Raw genomic sequence first — 17,229 nt, forward strand, 5'->3', positions numbered from 1 at the left:
ATTGTTTCATAGTTTGACCAGTGTGAGATTTGAACTCTTGATCTTAGGGTTACAAGCCTAGTACCATTACCACTTGGCTATTTAGGCCAAGCCCATGGATGGTGGTGTAACTCTTTCGAGTACAAACCCGTTCCCATCTGTTTCAGATGAAGTCACATTGTTTCCCATTGTGAGATTTGAACTCTTGGTCTTGGGGTTACAAACCCAGTACCATAACCACTTGGCTATTTAGGCCAAGCATGTTGGCAGCTATGCACTAGGTATCCATCTAGTTTCATAGTTTTGCCATTGTGAGATTTGAACTCTTGATGAAGTTACATTGTTTCATAGTTTACCATTGTGAGATTTGAACTCTTGATCTTAGGGTCACAAACCCAGTACCATAACCACTTGGCTATTTAGGCCAAGCGAAAAAATGCTGAAGCCAGTTTATAACTCTTTCGAGTACAAACACATTTCCATCTGTTTTTCAGATGAAGTTACATTGTTTCATAGTTTGCCATTGTGAGATTTGAACTCTTGATCTTAGGGTCACAAACCCAGTACCATAACCACTTGGCTATTTAGGCCAAGCGAAAAAATGCTGAAGCCAGTTTATAACTCTTTCGAGTACAAACACATTTCCATCTGTTTTTCAGATGAAGTTACATTGTTTCATAGTTTGACCAGTGTGAGATTTGAACTCTTGATCTTAGGATTACAAGCCTAGTACCATTACCACTTGGCTATTTAGGCCAAGCCCATGGATGGTGGTGTAACTCTTTCGAGTACAAACCCGTTTCCATCTGTTTCAGATGAAGTTACAGTGTTTCATAGTTTTGTCATTGTGAGATTTGAACTCTTGATCTTGGGGTTACAAACCCAGTACCATAACCACTTGGCTATTTAGGCCAAGCGAAAAAATGCTGAAGCCAGTTTATAACTCTTTCGAGTACAAACACATTTCCATCTGTTTTTCAGATGAAGTTACATTGTTTCATAGTTTGACCAGTGTGAGATTTGAACTCTTGATCTTAGGGTTACAAGCCTAGTACCATTACCACTTGGCTATTTAGGCCAAGCCCATGGATGGTGGTGTATTTGAATTTTCCAAAAGCATTCAATAAGGGGCATGAAGAGGTTATTAGACAAACAGACTCACAGGATTGGATATTAAAAATATTAGCATGACTTGAGGATTGCTTAACAGACGGAAAACAGAGTGGGAATAGATCGGTCATTTTCATTGGCAGGCTGTAATTAGTGATAATGAATGGCAGACCATGCTGAAATGGTCAAATGGCCTACTCTTGCTTCTATTTCTTGTATTCTTTAGTTCTTGTGATTTGGAAGCAGTCAAGGGCTTATTCATTAACTGTCAGACCCGTACTCTATGCTGCTATTTATAATATCCAAAATTCTACTGGCTTTATTTACCTTAGTTTGTGAAATTATGTATTTGAACCCTAGGTGTTTATCTACATCTTTTAGTGTTTTTTATTCCCATTAAAATGCATTTGCCCGTTCTGATTACCTAAGCCTTTTATAGTCATCCAAATCTTCCAAACCTCCTTCCTTGGTACCATAAAATTTTGAGATTGTGTTCCTTTCATCCCAAGCCCAAATTATCTGTAGATATCAGAGAAAAGTGAATTGAGCACTGGAGTACGCAGTCTTTCTCCAATCCGAACAATATCCATTTGCTTTAATTCCTTGTTTCCTATTCATTAATCAAACTTTATATTCCTGGCACTACGTTTTGTTATGCCATATGCCTGAATTTTTGATACAAACTCCTTGTGAGGCAGTTTATAAAATGCCTTCTGAAAATCCATATATACTACATCTACTGCATTCCTTAACCTTTCCAACTGGTCACTTCTTGAGAATGAGGAAAGGGCGCAAACATGTTTGTTTGAGGTAGCAGTTCCATGGAGACAATGTAACATTAACAGTTTGAAACCTCACTACCTAGGTCCTCCACCTAGCTAATTGATATGGAAATAACTGGATGACACACTTTGGGAACTAAAGTTACCATTTAAGATCGTAAGAAATCAGAGTAGGAGTAGGCTGTTCAGCCCATCAAACCTACTCCGCCATTCAATAAGATCATGGCTGATCTGATTGTGGCCTTAGTCCACTTTCCTGCCTGTCCCCCAAACCTTTGATTCCTTTGTCAAAGTACTTATGGCATTTTGTTTATTTTATGTGGGCATCTTTTATAGAACACTGTGGGTATATTGTGTTGTTACAAGAAGGCAGAGAGCATAATAAGAGTTCATTAGTGACCTTCTAAATCTTGCACTCTGTTTTGGAGCCAATGGAGAGTGTCTTGCTCTCCATAATAACTAAGTATGGCTGCAAAAAGATGGAGAGTATAGAATACATTAAATCTAAGATAAGAATATGCTTTGTGCTCCTTTGGATTTAGCAATCTGTCTTTTTCAATTTTGATGCCAGCTTATCCCATAGTTTAGAAATCTACATATTTAATGGTTACTTATTGAGTTGTTTTTAGCTCAGCTATCTTGGTTTATTATCCTGTTTTGTTTCTGTAGAAATTACTTCTTAATGATTTCTTTTGGAATTTTAACTGGTTAAATCACCTTTCTCTCTTAATCCGCTTTTCCCCTATCCTATTGGTTTATCTTCTAATAGGTTAAACTCACTTGTCAGTGGTCAGAAATCTAGAATCAACTTGGTTTCCTTTCTTTTGAAGGTTTTCCTCATGACCACTTTCTTCATACAGTAGCCAAAGCGCAACACTGTCATTTTTGTGTAGTATCTTTAGAGGTCATGGGGCTTTACTTTGAGTTTCTGCTCTTTGTACCGCCCTAAAATCAATAGCAGAATCTCAAAAAAAAACATCTGAGATGTTTGTTGGCAGGAATATTCGGGATAGTGTATGCCTTTATTTCTAGACCTTGACTTTTCCAACACACTCCTGGCTGGCCTCATATCTGCCACCCTCCATAAATGTAAGGTCATCCAAAACTCTGCTGCTCATATCTTGACTCGCAGCAAACCATTCACCTGTAACCTCTGTGCTCACTTGGCCTACATTGGCTTCCATTTGAGTAATGCCTCTATTTTAAAATACTCATCTTTCTTTTCTTTCAAGTACTTTGCTCCTCCCTGCCTCTAATGTCCTCCAGCTCGAAAGCCCTCCGAGATATCTGCGTTGCTCCAGCTTTGGCTCCTTGCCCACACCCTCAGTTTGACTGCTGTACTATAGGTGGCCATACCTTCAGCTAAAGGCCTAAGCAATGGAATTCCCTTATTAAACTCCATCTTTACTTGTTTCCTCCTTTCAAGACTCCCGTTAAATGTCTACCTTTTTGGCCAAGCTTTTGATTATGTCGTAATATCTCCTCCTGCGGCTGAGTGTCAAATTTGTTTACTGCTCTTGTGAGGTGTCTTCAGTTGTTTTACCTTGTTAAAAGTGCTATACAAATGCAAATTGTTGATGTATATGGAGACACAAACTACTTGCATCTCCTTCAGTAAGAGGACATTCAACATTTTATTTGATCATTTGAAAGAAACATCTATTGTACTGTAAGTATTTGTACATTCACATGTTCTTCCCACAGGTTAAGAATACCGTTGTTTCCACTAATTGTTTCCTCTCTCCCTCTTCCCTTCTGCCTCCTCAGCTGCTGATGGCACTGACTGATGCTGGGGTGCAGTTCAGCAGGCACTTGGAGCCTTCTGGTACCTCACCCAGTGGCCATTTGCCACATGTGAGTGACTGTTGGCTATTTAATCATTGGGGATAGCACTGTTAAACCTAATGTGCAGTCCAGCATGGAGATTGAATAGCTGTCAGGTGTAGGAAACTTGGCTGATTCTTCTCTTCACCTCTATAACCCAGGCCAATCAAACCAATATTAGCATTCCTGCTGCCCAGCACAGCAGAACTCGACCAACTTAAAGGAGACCAAAATTAAACCTGGATGTGACCTCCTTGTTCTCTGTGGCACTTAGTTATTTGTTAAGCATCTCTTTGCGCACTGAGCCACTAGAGTAGTAAGTGTGACTTTTCTCGCAAGTTAGTACACCACTGTGACCTCAGGACTGGGAGATCGTGCAGTGGGGATTTTTTTTGAGAGGACCATAAGATCCCAGTTGTTCATTCATGATGCCATTCCAGTGGCTCATTAAGTTTGTTTATGCATGTGAGAAATCGGATGACAGGGCTCATACCTGTACCTATTTTCTTAAGCTTCAAGCTGCTCTACTGTACATTGATTGATGCAATACATGTATGATGAGCATTGTTGAAAGCTCCAATTAAATCTAGCCTTTGATATTTGTTGCTCAATGAAACCCCTCCTTTGATAACAGTCACTTCCCATTTAATGTTGCTGTTGACAGAACTGCAGCACTCTCTGACTGTTTCATGTTTCCTAGTCTTTTAAGATGAATTTTTCTCAACTGCAGCATGTATGTGTTTGGTGTGAAATGTGTCCTGTTGATTGATATGCCTCTGATCTTTGCAAAGTGTTGAGATTGATGGATTCCTCACCACTCTACTTCTCAACACTTCTTTGACCATGCTGCTCACAAGTCAATATTTGTATTAGTCACCACCATATATTAATCAAATTCGCAGACAGAGTTAAATGAGCCCTAGGTTTTTTTTTATTGAATTGACAACACCTCTGCAAACCTTCTTTGGCATCAGTCTAGATTTTTCCCATTTCCTCTGCGAAAATTTGAGACGAATATATGGTGGGAGACCATTACTAAAGAATGGGCGTGTCATTGTTGCGATCATGCATTGTGGTGAAAAATCAGAATAGTTTATAGTTATGTAATGTTGTGAATGTAGTAATTATATTGAGGTGCTTTGGAGAAGTGTGATGCTGATGAGTAGCAAACCCAAGAAAAGATCAAAAAAGTAGGTTTTGAAGAGGCTTTTGAAAGTGGGAAGAAAAGTAACAAGCTGGTTGGATTTAGGAAGGGTGATCCAGATTGGAGAGGTCAAAATTGCTAAAGGCTGCACCATTAATGATGCATTGGAACAATGGGGAGGTGATTAAGAGTAGACCGTAGTAAGAAGAGCAGTGAGCATGCACTGGCATAACTCCTTGGGGAGGTTGCAAAGATAGAATAAGCTAAGACTCATTAAGGGAATTTGGTGCAAGAATAAGGTTTTAAGCTCATTCCTTGGGGAGTGAAGAGCCCTTCGAGACTGACAAGGACAGTAATGTGAGTGGGATGGAAATTAATGTGGAATAGGATAGAGGTAATTTAGTTCTGATAAATTGGACTTTATGCAGGTTAGATCAGAGAAAAGAACACTGGAAGGTAAGCCTGGAAATTAAGGCTCTGCTAAAAGTTTCTATGGTGGTGAGTGATGTTGCAGAATTATAAACATTCTTGCTGATAATGGATGCAATATTGGAACTCGGTTCAGCATCAAACAGGACACCAAAGCTCCACACTGTCATGTTTTGCCTGAGCAAGCAGCTGCGAAAGGGGAATGGGGTTGGGAGCTAGGGTGTAGTGTTTTTGACAGGGGTCAGATGGCTTGCCTTCAGCCTTGATAATAATTTGGAGAGGAATCACTGGCTCATTCACAATTTTGTCGGATAATACTGGCTTAATGCTCCTTTTACATGACAAACCCTTTCAATGAATGAATACTCAAAATACCAAGTGTAGTTATCAGTAATTAACCAATACTAATACAGAGAGGCAGGTCAACCAATTGAATCTGACCAGGATCAAAAGATATTAAATTTCAAGAGCAGAATGTTTTAATATACATTGGCCTGCATTTTGTGGACAATGGCAAAGCGAAGGCACTTGCTACTGATCTTGATGAAGCTGCCCACAAAGATGTAGCAATCTCTGTGGCCTGGATTTTCCCTTTCACGACATCAGTGCGAATCTGACATCAAGTCAAGGGGCTGTCCAGGTGTCTAATATCAGTATCATCAATCACATTTCACAAACAACAGGCAAGGAAATAAAATGCACTGAATTCTTCACTTTTAATTAAAAATTTAAAGGAAAATCGAATGGGCCATATACATGGGATTGAGGTAGAAGCTGAAAAAACATTTTTTAAAATAAAACTTTTTGAAAACTTTTTAACCAATGATTATTTTTAATAATAGAGAAATTTGACATTCTACAGAAATAAAATTAGTTTTTCTGGAAAGATGAGGCATTTCTGAACCTAGTACACCTTCAAAAATCAAGCTGGCTTCATTCAACAAGGTGTAATATTTTCAAGGGTTATTACAGTGAAACTAATGGTGTAAAAGGTCAAGTTTTCATCAGTTTATAGTGATTTTCTATTTGATTGCAGCCTGGGGTGACTTCCTCCCAGGATGTGCTGTAGAAAAATAGAATCATTGTCAGCATTTTCTGGATTTCTACATTATTCTGCGCATGTGCGAATTCCAGATATTGCTCAGTTTCATTGATGTAATGATGGTGTCATTACCACCATAAAATCTTGGTGATTGTATAAATTACACTGGTGAAACTATACTGGTGCTGGGCACCATGCCATCTTGGTACATATACATATCACAATGACTTCAAATCTGGCTTTTAGCCCCTGCATAGTACTTCATAAACTTCATTCTATCCTGCCCATTCCCAGTTTGGCTAAAAGGACTCATCAGTGGATTTGCTCTCTTCTTAAGCTTTTTGGCAGTATTACTGATCTCTCTCAGATTACAATTCTATTTCTTATGGATACCTCACCTGTAACTCACTCAAGGTAAAAGAATGAACTACAGTAAAGATTCTCCCAGTAAATCCATTTGCCTCCTGATGAGAGGGACGAGGCAATTTTACATGAAGGTGTGCTGTCAATAATGCATGTGCAGTTCTTCTGCCATTAGTGCCGCTTTGGTACAAAGCCCACAGTCTCCAGAGACACTCTCTTGTAGGTCCTGCAAGTTGCCATTGGCCTCCACTTCCATTTTTTGCATAATATTCTTTTGTTTAGCGGTGGTGCCGTTAAATAATGGAAATGACACATAGTTTGAACACTGCTGATCTGGAGCCATAGTATTAAATGTAGAAAGGTTAAATATAGACAAGAGAAGGGTAATTTAACAGATGCCTATAAAATGGTGATGGGGTTTGATCAGGTAGGCATAGAGAAGATGTTTCCACTTGTGGGCAAGTCCAATTCCCTTGGACAAAGGGCTTAGACACTGTTGCTCCAACAGTACTGTCATAAAGGAAGTGTTCTGTCCATTGCTGTCAAACTAACCATTGACTTTTGCAGCAACCAAAGAAACAAACCTGCTTAGTTTTCTGTATCTGGCTCTTTTCATTTTTCTACAAAGTGTTGAGTTTGGTTTCCAAAGATTAATTAATCTTCTGTTAAAATCCCTAGCAGTTAAATATGAATTGCATCAAATTTCACACTGCAATTAAGATATAAAGCCTTGTAACTACTGCATACTTTCACATAAATTAATTTCAGGACATCCTATGCTGTCTGTTGGCCCACCTGCAAATAATTGGCAATGTAGCAAGTCAGCAAACTGAGGCTGAGGTTGTTCAGCAGTAATTTGTATACATGCTTCTGCATCATACTGGATTTACTGCCGAGTAATCAGCCAGAACTGCTGGTAAGGAAACACTTTGAACAGAGATCATAACATGATCAAATTCAATACATGTTTGAGATGGTGATGTGAGAGTCACAGAACAAAGTTTTAAACTTGTGCAAGGAAAGAATGAGTCATAAACTGACCATAATAAACTACATTGATAATAGATAAACCTACAGATAAACTGTGGAAATTACTCAAAGAAGTATTGGTACAATTGCAGACCAATAAAACTAGTTTTGTGTGCTTGTGTGTGGTGTTTGTGTGTCTATACATATTACGTATGTATTTGTCGACATAAAGGACTGAATTTTTCAGTCAGCAGATAAAGAATGACACTTGCCACTGACCTTGAAGAAAACTGCCCCCAAAAATCTAGTGATCTCTGTGGGTGGATTTCCCCTCTACCCATGGCAGTTTAAATCTGGTGCCAAGTCATGGGCATCGCCAGCAGTGATATCAGCAAGCAGGGTAAGCAACCTATCACATTGAATTATTCTAACAAACAAGAAAACAGGAAGTTCAAAGCACTTGATTATCCATAATTTTTAATTTCAATTTTCAGAAAGTGAAATAAATAACTATGACCAAGATAGAAATAGAAACTTTAAAGTATATGTAAAACATGGGCTTTTTTTTATCATTTGACATTTGACATTTCAGTACTTGTGAACTTAGTACACTGTTTAAGAATCCAGTTTCACCTGACTGAACAAGATGTAATGTCAAGGGTCTTGATGGCAAGATGAATAGCATAAAAGTGGAAGTTTTTGTCAATTCACTGATTTCTTAGGTATTGCTAATTCTCTGTGTATCTGCTGCCTCACAATTTGCTGACAGTTTAAACGGAATGACAACTGCAATTTCTGTCAGTTTCACCATTATTACTGATGCAAAACATAGACTATGTATATTTAATGTATGTGTGTTGTGTATTGGTGGAATCAGGCAAGATAACATTCCAGATACGCTCCATGTTCATGCAAGGTTAGCATTATGTATTAGCTGAATTAGTATATATGTGCCAATGCACTACAGAAAAATCTGTATTTTAGCCAATAGATTTTCTTGTTGAATTCTTGTGATAGTCCTAATAGATTTTTAGATGTTTATTTTTAGGTGACATTTTAATATAAAATGCCTTTTAATTATATATATTATTCACAAAAAAAGCATCTAATAACTTTCAGCAAATTGCTCCTATCGCCACCAAATGGCCATGAGTGCCTCACTCTGTTTTGACAAGCAAATACTACAGCTGAGAAGTTTGCAGAGTTCAGATGAACTCTGCTAACATCTCACATGCTACCATTAAGTTTTCTGAAATTCCTGTATTAACACAAAGGGAAGGTGTAAGTTGGAAATACACTAATATAGAATATTGGTAAAAGGCTTCCTTAGAGAATGTTACCATCAGGACTACAAGTCAGAGGAGGTTCTGATCATCTCTACAGTGTTCTATTCAATCACAGCTCAAGTACTGTGGCTCCCTGTATTTACCATAACAGGAGAGGCATTCAAGTGTCTGAGGCAGTGTAAAGAAGAACTATGGACTCGGATTTGTAAAAGTAATAATTTGGAAATTTAACAAAGTTCTTTGCAAAGTCACAGCGCATGGAATGGATTCCCATACAAAGTTGTAAAAACAAAAGCCATTGCATTCTGTAGTAGGAGGAATTATGAGTCATTGTGCGTGGAAGAATTAAGTTCGACTAATCAGTATCCCCATTAATTATCTTGTCAACACTAAAATATTCTATGTAGAATAATTGGAGCTTTCAAATCTGAAATTAAGATTTTTGTTAGGTAAGAGAATCAAGGGATTATCAAACCAAGGCAAGTAAACAGAATTGAGGTGAGGATCAGGCAGGATCTAACTGAATGGTGGAGCATTGCTTGAAGGGCTGAATGGCCTACCCCTGTTCCTAAGATTCTTATGACACCTGCAGCAGCACTACCACAGACCTTGCTGTAAACTGGATTTGGGCCAAGCTCACCACAAATACAGTACTAGACTCTACTGTGGGACTATTCATTTAAGAACGCTCCCTGGAACTGTGTACAGTACTGAGTACATTTCCTCTTGCAGTCATACCAGTCATGAGTCTGGACATTGTTAACCTGTCTAGGACCCTGTGAATTTTAAGTGCTGTATCAACTCTTAAAAATAATCCAGGAAGTACACAGCGATAATTCTCTGTGTAATTCACAGTTAATCAACTAGTAAGACCTGGGAAACGGGGAATATGTTTCCTTTCTGTGGTAACTTCTTTAGAATGCTCAAGGCTATTGAGATCTTAGCGGCGGAAACAGATGCAGCAGATAACATTTTCCCACACCCATGCCTGAGGAAATACTCCTTGAATGAATGACAGATGTTTTACTCAGGCATTTACATTTAGTACTTCAGATCATCGAGTGATTTTAAAGTGCTTGGCTACAGGAGCCTGATAGTAGTGCAATATACACAGTTGTAACAGAAGGACCACCAGCCCAGCAGAAAGTGATGCTAGAAATTTAGTTTATTGCAGTACTTTCCTTGCTGCAAGTTTATCTTATTAATACTGCAGAGTGAATTCAGCAGCACTGTAATCTGTACAAGATTTACTTATGTACTTTCATAACAATTGTGTGTCAGTTATATAGCGTCTTTCACAACCTCGAGGCATTCCAGAAGTACTGTATAGCCAATTCAATACTTTTTGAGTGTGGTCACTGTTGTAACGCAAGGAAGAGGGCAGCAAGAATCCACATACAGTATTATGATGATGACCAGTTAATCTGTTTTCAGATAAAAGCAAAATACTGCAAATGCTGGAAATCTGAAACAAAAACAGAAAATGCTGGAAACACTCAGCAGGCCTAGCAGATGATTAACTGGTCATCATCAAGTGATGAAAAAAAAAGTTAGCGTTTCAAGTCCATTTGACTTCTTCAGAGCTAAAGAGAAGTCATGATGTGATGAAATTTATGCTGTTTAAGGATGGGTGGAGGTGAAACTGGATAGAAGGCCAGTGATAGGTGGAGGCGAAGGAGAGATTGCCAGAGATATCATGGACAAAAGGACAAAGGGGCTGTTAATGATAGTGGTACTGGCTAAAGGAGCTGCTCATGGTGGCACTAAGGTCAGAAAGCAGAATGTGATTATAGGACAAAGGTAAGCACTCTGGGAAGAACAACACGAAGAAATGACAGATGGCCCTTGGGGGGAGAGGACAATGGTGGGGTAAAAGATTGAAAATAGGATACAAGTTGGGGACAAAACAATTAATAAAAATGAAAATAAATGGATTAAAAATGAAAGTAAATATTGAAAAAAGGAGTGAGGATGGAGGAGAGAGTTCATGGTCTGAAGTTGTTGAACCTAATTTTAAGTCCGGAAGGCTGTAAAGTGCCTAGTTGGAAGATAAGGTGCTGTTCCTCCAGTTTGCATTGGACCTCACTGGAACATTGCAGCAGGCCAATGACGGACATGTGGGCATGAGAGCAGGATGGGGTGTTGAAATAGCAAGCAACAGGAAGCTCTGGGTGATGCTTGCGGACAGACCAAAAGTGTTCCACAAAGCAGTCACCCAGTCTGCATTTGGGGTCTCCAATGTAGAGGACACCGCATTGGGAGCAGTAATTGCAATAGACCAAATTGATGGAGGTACAAGTGAAGCGCTGCTTTACCTAAAAGGAATATTTGGGCCCTTGGACGGTAAGGAGGGAAGAAGTAAAGGGCCAGGTGTTGCACCTTCTGTGATTGCATGGGAAGGTGCCGTGGGAGGGGGATGGTGTGATGGAGGAGTGGACCACAGTCCCTACGGAATGCTGACGGGTTTTGGGTGAAGGAAAGGTGTGTTTGGTGGTGGCATCATGCTCTAGTCCACCAACTCCAATTCCATAGGGGGACCGTTCCCTCTGGGTCACCCTGGCCCACTCCTCCATCAGCTCCAACACTTCATTCCCCTTCCATGGCACCTTCCCATGCAATCGCAGAAGGTGCAACACCTGGCCCTTTACTGCCTCCCTCCTTACTGTCCAAGGGCCCAAATATTCCTTTCAGGTAAAGCAGCACTTCAAATTGGTCATTCTCTGCTCCCAATGCAGTCTCCTGTACATTGGAGAGGCCAAACGCAGACAGGGTGACTGCTTTGCGGAACACCTTCAGTCTGTCCACAAGCGTGACCCAGACCTTCCTGTTGCTTGCCATTTCAACACACCACCCTGCTCTCATGCCCACATGTCTGTCCTTGGCCTGCTGCAATGTTCCAGTGAAGCCCAATGCAAACTGGAGGAACAGCACCTCATCTTCCGACTAGGCACTTTACAGCCTTCTGGACTTAATATTGAATTCAACAACTTCAGACCATGAACTCTCCCCTCCATCCTGACCACCCCCACCCTTTTTTATCCCCTTTTTTAAATAGTCTCTTTTATTTTTTATCCACTTATTTTTATTTATTTTCATTTTTATTCATTGTTTTATCCCCACCTTGTTTCCTTTTTTCAATCTTTTTCCCCACCACCGGCCCCACCCCACCTCCACAAGGGCCATCTGTCACTTGTTCATGTTGTTCTTTCCAGAGTGCTTACCCTTGTCCTGCTATTATCACATTCTGCTTAGTGCCACCATGAGCACCTCCTTTAGCCAGTACCACTATCATTAACATCCTTTTGTCCATGACATCTCTGGCAATCTTCTCTTTTGTCTCAACCTATCAGGGGCCTTCTATCCAGCTTCAGCTGCTCCCCCCGGCACCACCCCCCCCCCCCCCCTCACCTTAAACAGTATAAATTTCATTACTTCTCCTTAGCTCTGAATAAGAGTCATATGGACTCAACATTAACATTTTTTCTCTCCACAGATGCTGTTAGACCTGCTGAGCTTTTCCAGCATTTTCAGAATGTGTTTTCAGATGTTGGCTAAGGGATAAATATTGGCAGCACAACAGGGAGATCTCAAGATAGTGATATAGGATCTTTTGCACGCATGTGAGGAAGGGAGATAGGGTCTGTTTAACATTTCAGCCAAAAGACAGCACCTCAGTGCAGCATCCCTCAGTTACTGCACTGGGGTGTCAGTCTAGATTATGGGCCCAAGCCTCTGGATTTGAATTCATAACTTCCTGACCCGGGGAGTGTTATCACAAGCTACAGCTAACAGTAATTAGACATGTTCATTGCTCTGTCCTTCAAACTAGAACTTTTCCTGGTGTTAGAAGAAGCACAGTAATTATTAAGTTCTGTAGATCAGCTGAGAGGCTAGTATGAGGACAGCTGTACAATGAAGTACTTGACACAAAGTGTTGATGTCAACTGTTTACTTGCTGCAGCAGACACTTTGCTGTCACAGCCAGATGGAAGCTGGAACCCTCCTGACCAAGGCTTTGGCTTCTGCAGCATTGCTCTGCAGTAAACAGGTTGTTGCTGAGTTAAATTCCTGGACTTAACAGCATTGTTGGAGTACCTTCAGCACATGCGCTGCAGCGGCTCAAAAAAAAGACACAGCACTTCCATCTCAGGGTAACCGGGCAGCAATAAATGCTGACCTTTCTGGCATGTTTTCAGTGCAACTCCATTTGTACAATGAGTGCTGCTCACAGTTAATTTTATAACTATGTTAAACACTTAATACAGTTGGTGCTTTTGTTTCACTCCCAGTTTGCACCCTTAAATTATATTGTGGTGAATGTTTGTCCAGCCCTATGTCGTCCAACCTTGCAGTTAGAAACTTGTATGTATCTTATATTCTTATTGAAAGCTGATGGAGCTAAGGTTTAAGATCATGTACAAACTATAATCCACCTTCTGCATAGACTAGAGAGCTTCTCCTGTAAGTTCTCAATCAGATGAGGCCATTAAATAATCCAAGGAGTGTGATCCAGCAGACATAGGTACTTTGAGGAGGGGTGACTAAAGTTCTGCATTTGTAGCTTTTATCAAAGGTGAAGTTGTGCACAGTTAGTGAGCTGGATTAAAGATGTGTTTGGAAAATAGAAACAGCAAGTTTATGGTTCGCAGAAAAAGGTATGGGGCAGTTAGCTGAACCCTGGTGGACTCCCTTCTGCAGCCTCTGCTACTTATATGTAACTTATAACAATCAATGATATCTCCGATAATGTCACAATTGTTGTTGCTGTGAAGGAAATAAATCCAAGTGTATTTAAAAGTGGGAGAGTTAAGGATTGATCATTGGAAAATGTAACATGTTACATTGCAATCAGGAAACCTGAAGGACAGACACATTGTAAGTCTGCTGTCAGACATGGAAATAGAAAAATTTAGGTGAATTGTTGGCCATCCATGAAAACTATCTTAAGTTGAGATTCCTGTTGGTACTTTTCAAATTGTGATGTCTTTCAGGGTCACAGGATTGCACTTCAGTATTGGTTATTTTAACCAGGATAATTAATTGCTCACAGATTGCATGAAATTCTGATCACTTTTTTTTACTTTCAAGCAGACCTGGATGTGTTGGAAGAGTCAGAAATGTAACAAAAATTATTCCTAAATACTATGTTATCAGTATAGGTAGACCGAGATGATCTGTTGTCATTTGAAAGTTCTCATTGCAGTATTGACTACAGGTTAATACTACATGTGAAAAGCTGATACATGGTAAACACAAAGTAATACAGTATCATCAACAAGTGCCATCAGAGACCGATAACTTACCCATACAATTAGTCTGTGTACCATCATAGACCGGTACTTACCTACACAGTTAATCTGTGTACCGTCACAGACCAGTAGTTACACAGACAGTCTGTGTACTGTCACAGAATTAGTATTCAGTTCACTGAAATAAATGCTCTCGCTGCTGCAGTCCTGAAGCTTGCAAGTTAGCACAGGCTTCACCACAAGTACCACAACTGGCTGAACACAATACAGCTTCCTTTCCTTAAAGTACATTGAAATTTGACTACTACATTATAAAACCATGGTGAGTAAAATACTGGAAGATAAAAACACTTCCTATCTCATGGATATACCAGCTGACTTTACACTTTGTTGAAAGATTAAAAATTACATTAAAAAAATATAAGGAGGATCTTGAAGATCTTAAACCTTAAACAGAATATTTATTTCCAAGTAATCCACAGTTAAATAGCACTTAGTACATTTATAGCTATCACATACCAATCTTTGATCCTTCAGCATGGATCTTGCATCAGTAACATGGGGCAAGCTGAACATTAGTGTTTCTATACCACAATCCCATATATCATTGAATCCTACAGCACAGGGAGATCAGTTCACCCATTGTGCATGCGCCAACTCCTTAAAGGAGTTGTCCAATTAGTCCCACTCCCTTGCTCTTTGCTCATGATCTTGTCAATGTTTCCTTTTTCATATATATCCAGTTCCATTTTGAAAGTTACTATTGAATTAACTTCCACTACAGTTTCAGACAGTGCGTTCCAGATCATCATAACTCTGTTTTCTTTTAAAAACAATCCCGGCATCTCCCCTCTGATTATGTAGTATTAACAGCACAGAAATAGGCTGTTCAACCCAACAGGTCCATGCCAGTGTTTATGCTCCCCACGAGCCTTGTCCCACCCTTCTTCATCTAACCTCAACAACATACCCTTCTATTCCTTTCTTCTTAATATGTTCATCCAGCTTCTATGCTAGTCACCTTGAACTACTCCCTGTGGTGGCGAGTTCTACATTCTAATCACTCTCTGAGTAAAGAAGTTTTGTTCTGAATTCCTTATTGGATTTATTTGCGACTATCTTGCATATATGACCCCTTGTTCTAGTCGCCCCTGCAAGTGGAAATACCTTATCTACGTCTATCCTAGTAACCACTTTCAAAATCTTAAAAACCTTTCAAGTCATTCCTCAATTTTCTTTAGCAAAAAAAGAGCCCCAGCCTGTTTAATTTTTCCTGATAGCTCTAGCCTCTGGTTTGGTATCACCCTAGTAAACATTTTTTTGCACTTCCAGTGCCTCTAATTCCTTATTTGTAATGTGGAGACTGGAGCTGTTCACAGTTCCCCAAGAGTGCCGTCCCTAATTCACCCATTTACTGGTGCCTTCCTCCAATTGCCCCTTTTTTTTATATAGCACCTTTTGCATTGTAAACATTCTGAGGTGTTTCAGATGATCTTCTGCCAGTGAGAACCATTTCTTCTCTTTTACTCTTTCAAATCCTTTGTGATTTTGAACACCCCTATAAATATCCCATAGCTGCTTCTGCTCTACAGAGAACAATCCCAGCCTCTCTAGTCTCAAAACACTTCATAATTCTGAATACTTTTTGATACATATTTTTAAATTACAAATAAATGGGAGTAATGGAGACTGTAATCTCCTCTTGGGGTTAGGAGAAGGAACTCTAGTTTTCCTATCTTGGGGTACCTAATAACCAACAGGTACAATGGAATCCTCAACCGAAACACAACTTTTAAACAAAACTTAGTTCGCTGACCTGGGTACAGTTTGCACCTATATGGTTTTATACTGCTACAAATTGAAATGTTGCAGTCTATTACAGTCAGTTGCCCACAGTCATCTTATAGTCACAATCATGCCAAGCCACTGGTGCAGCTTTTGCAGTATCACACTAATGGTGGGAGCAGAAACTTGGCTATGCAGTTGGTGGGCAATGCAGAAATGAGGCCCCTATAAGATCATGGCTGATCTGATTGTGGTGTCGATACCACTTTCCAGTCCAGCACCTCCCCCGTAACCCTTGACTCCCTTGTCAATCAAAGATTTTTCTAGCTCAGCCTTGAATATATTCAATGATCCAGCCTCCACTGCTCTCTGGAAGAGAATTCCAAAGATTAATGACCCTCTAAGAAAAAAAATTCACCTCATCGCAGCCTTAAATGTGTGACCCCTAATTTTTAAACTGTGTCTTCTAGTTCTTGTCTCTCCCGAAAAGGGGACATCCTCTCAGCATCTGCCCTGTCAAGTCCCCTTAGGATCTTCTATGTTTCAATAAGATCACCTCTCATTCTTCTAAACTCCAATGGGCATAGGCTCAACTGCTCAGCCTCTCCTCATAAGACAACCACTTCATCCCAATAATCAGTCAAGTGAGCCTTCTTTGAACTGCTTCTGATGCAATTATATCCTTTCTTAGTCAACAATTAACAATCTTCATTAAAAGGGAGTATCTAAGAGAAGAATTTTGAAAACCTCTGGAAAGGCTCAGAAGGAATTTTGGCTCAAATGTTGTCTTTGTCGAGGCTAAAGGAGATAGGATGGGAGCAAAAAAACCTGAAAAAAAATAGCTGATAGAACAGTTCAAGGAGTGCCAATGAAGACAATTCAGCAATAGATTTAAAACACTTAAATCAATGCACTACTTACAACCTTTAATCACAAAACACCCATAACTGATGTCACAGCATCGAATCTTAATGGACACAAACATTACTGAGTACATATGAACATCGGGAAGTGCTGTATGGGTTGTTCAGTGCCTTCCTTACATATTTTCATGTAGTGGTCCCCTGGCATTTGGCTGGCACTTTCATTTCCCATTTTGCACACTCCTCTAATAAACAAACCGGATGGAGCTTTGACATCACAAAAATCTGCACACTTTTGCCATCAGGTTTGCCTTTATCTCTAATTAAATGTTAGTTTCTCTGATATATATTTACTTCTGACTCAAACTTGTACATCCCCAACCTCCATCACTTCACGATTGGCA

General features: G+C 39.7%; 1 protein-coding gene across 2 annotated transcripts in view; it reads left to right on the top strand.

Moving 5' to 3' along the window:
* tmem9 (transmembrane protein 9) overlaps positions 1 to 17,229 on the top strand; it is a 113,258-nt gene that overhangs the window by 70,125 nt on the left and 25,904 nt on the right. The gene's annotated exons all lie outside the window — the stretch shown is intronic.

Source organism: Carcharodon carcharias, chromosome 9 (assembly GCF_017639515.1).
Source record: "Carcharodon carcharias isolate sCarCar2 chromosome 9, sCarCar2.pri, whole genome shotgun sequence".
NCBI classification, from domain to species: Eukaryota; Metazoa; Chordata; class Chondrichthyes; order Lamniformes; family Lamnidae; genus Carcharodon; species Carcharodon carcharias.